Source organism: Fukomys damarensis, unplaced genomic scaffold (assembly GCF_012274545.1).
Source record: "Fukomys damarensis isolate Sample0158 unplaced genomic scaffold, DMR_v1.0_HiC HiC_scaffold_17, whole genome shotgun sequence".
Taxonomy (NCBI): Eukaryota; Metazoa; Chordata; class Mammalia; order Rodentia; family Bathyergidae; genus Fukomys; species Fukomys damarensis.
In genome coordinates, this window is record NW_022900929.1 from 75,596,929 (window position 1) to 75,599,462 (window position 2,534).

Consider the following 2,534-nt stretch of genomic DNA (forward strand, 5'->3'; position numbering starts at 1 on the left):
GGTATTTATTAAATTTTAGTAAAGGCTACTTTAATATGGATTAAGAGAAAATTGCCCAATGACCAAATGTAATGCAACTTTTAAATAATTATGTATTTTAAAGTTCTGTTTCTCTTGGGCTGATTTCTGAGCAGTCCTTACACTTAAAGATCCAGTTTTCTCCAGGGATTTAGCTCAGTAGTTCCACTTCCTGCCTCACAAGCACAAGGTCCCAAGTTTGATCCTTGGTATCAAAAAATAAAAAATAAAATAAATAAAAAGGTCCAGTTTTCTACAACACACATATTCACATTTTGTATTAGCAATAGCTCATAGTATGTTGTTTTTGTATGTTTCTGTCTCCATTACTGTTTTATACCTTAATAATTTTGGGAGCTGTTATTCCATTTTTGTCATCATGAAATATACAAAATTAATATGTTCAAAAATGCAAATTTGATATACACAGAATAAAAATGGTATTTACACTATGTGTATAATTTGAATATATAGTAATATACAGATAAACGCTATGAAATTATGTTAGCAATGATACATTGTACCCACTTTAAAAATGTGCAGTTTTTAAAAAGTAAAAATATTAATTAAATAAGACTTCTGAAAAAATTCACATTTCACTTTTTTGTTTTTCTGGTACTGGGGATTGAACTCGGGTCCTTATGCTTGCAAGGTAGGCTGCGGAACCACTAAGCTAAATCCCCGGCCCCAAAAATATGGAACACTTCATGAATTTGCATGTCATCCTTGCACAGGGGCCATGCTAATCTTCTCTGTATTGTTCCAATGTTAGTATATGTGCTGCCAAAGTGAGCACCACATTTCACATTTTTGAGAAATATACTAAAATTATTTTCCTCGGAATTCACCCAGTACATGGAGCTCATCTGTTAGACTTCAGGACACTGATGACATTATTGGTGTGGTTAAGTAGACTATGAATATGATTTTTAAAGAGATTTTCAAATTTTATTTATTCATTTATTTATTTATTTATTTATTTTTTGTACTGGGGATTGAATGCATGGCCTTTACACTGTGTGACATCCCCCAAATTTTGAGACAGAGTCTCACTAAGTTACTTAGTTTGCCCATCTGAACATGAGCTCCAATTCTCCTACCTCAGCTTCACGTAGGACTGGGGTTGTGTGTATGCATCATGAACCTTTGGCTTCATGTTTTAGTTTTTTCTCTGACAAACTCATATCTAAGGCATTGTCTTAGTTACTTTTCTTGTGGCTGAGAAAAAATATTCAACATCCAAGGCTGAAAGAGGAAAGTTCGGCTCCAAGGCAGGGTGGCATGGTAGAGGGTCAAGACAGTGAAGAAACAGTCCATGGCAGGGTAGGCAGGAAGCACTGAAGCAGCAGCAGCCTTGAGCCTTCCTTTCTCTTTTACTCCATCCAGGCTACAAGCCTATTGGACTGTGCTACCCACACAGGGTGGGCATTCCCATTATCATGCCCAGAGCTATGCTAAACCAATCAGTGGACTAATTTACTTAGCCCATATTCTCACATCCTAAATCCAGCCATCTCTGGAAAGCCTCACTTCTGAGCCCATCATGCCTTGTGGGTCCATCTAGGTACAAGTCATAACAGGCATTCAGTTTAAAGAGTCAGTGATGCAGACAATACCTATGTGTAGTGGTTGTGGTAGGGGATCTAGGATGAATTCTACATTATCTTTGTCTAGAATTGAGTTGCTATAATTTTAATCTGAAATGTGTCCCCAAATTCCCATGTGTTGAAGGTTTATTCCTAGTGAGTTGCCACTAGGAGATATGGATCCCTTAAGAGGTGGGGCCCAGTGAATCACTGGGGAGGTTGATACCTTGTCTCCTCCCTCTCTTTCTTTTTACTTCCTGGTCACCCTAAAGTACTTCCTGGTCACCATGCCCTCCTGCCATGATGAACTGTGCTGCCATGGCCCAAAGCAGCAGGGTCAAAAGACCATGGATGGAAACTTCTGAAATTGTGAACTAAAATAAATCTTTCTTCCTTATAAGTTGATTGTGTTAGGTATTTTACCATAGGGATGGAACAGTGACTAGCACAAGGTGTTAGTGTCTCAGAGGTGAGATAAAGCTTGCTAAAGGATTTACAAAGGCCACTATGAGAGAGTGCCTGAGTCATAAGATCAGAAGCATACGTGAGCATGGCTTTCTGCAAGTGTAAGGACACATAAGAGGCCATATACAGGAGTGGTTTACACTAGAGTGCTAATTCCTGGAGAGGACATATTGTCCCTAATGCTGAGTGATCATTTCAGGAACTCACAGTCTTCCATGCAAGATACAGAACATGAACTCCAGGATGTACTCATCCAATCCACCTGAGGCAGGACATTAAGGCCTGCTGGCTGGACCAACTGGCTGGGCAAGTGGGTGTCACCTGTAAATCATACAGATCCAGGACTCATGCACCCAGGCCCTGCACTTGGGACCAATCAGAAAGTGTTACCTTCAGTTCTTCTAGTGCAAAATCAAGCAGGTATTTGATAGGAGAGCCTAGATCTGACATCATTTGGGAGAATTA

The 2,534-nt window shown here is 39.3% G+C and overlaps 1 non-coding gene across 1 annotated transcript; it reads right to left on the reverse strand.

Annotated features, from left to right (window-relative positions):
- Positions 1-707: 707 nt before the first annotated feature.
- On the reverse strand, positions 708-814 carry LOC117286592. The gene has a single exon (XR_004517761.1). It is a non-coding gene; the product is annotated as a U6 spliceosomal RNA (small nuclear RNA).
- Between the last annotated feature and the right edge of the window lie 1,720 nt (positions 815-2,534).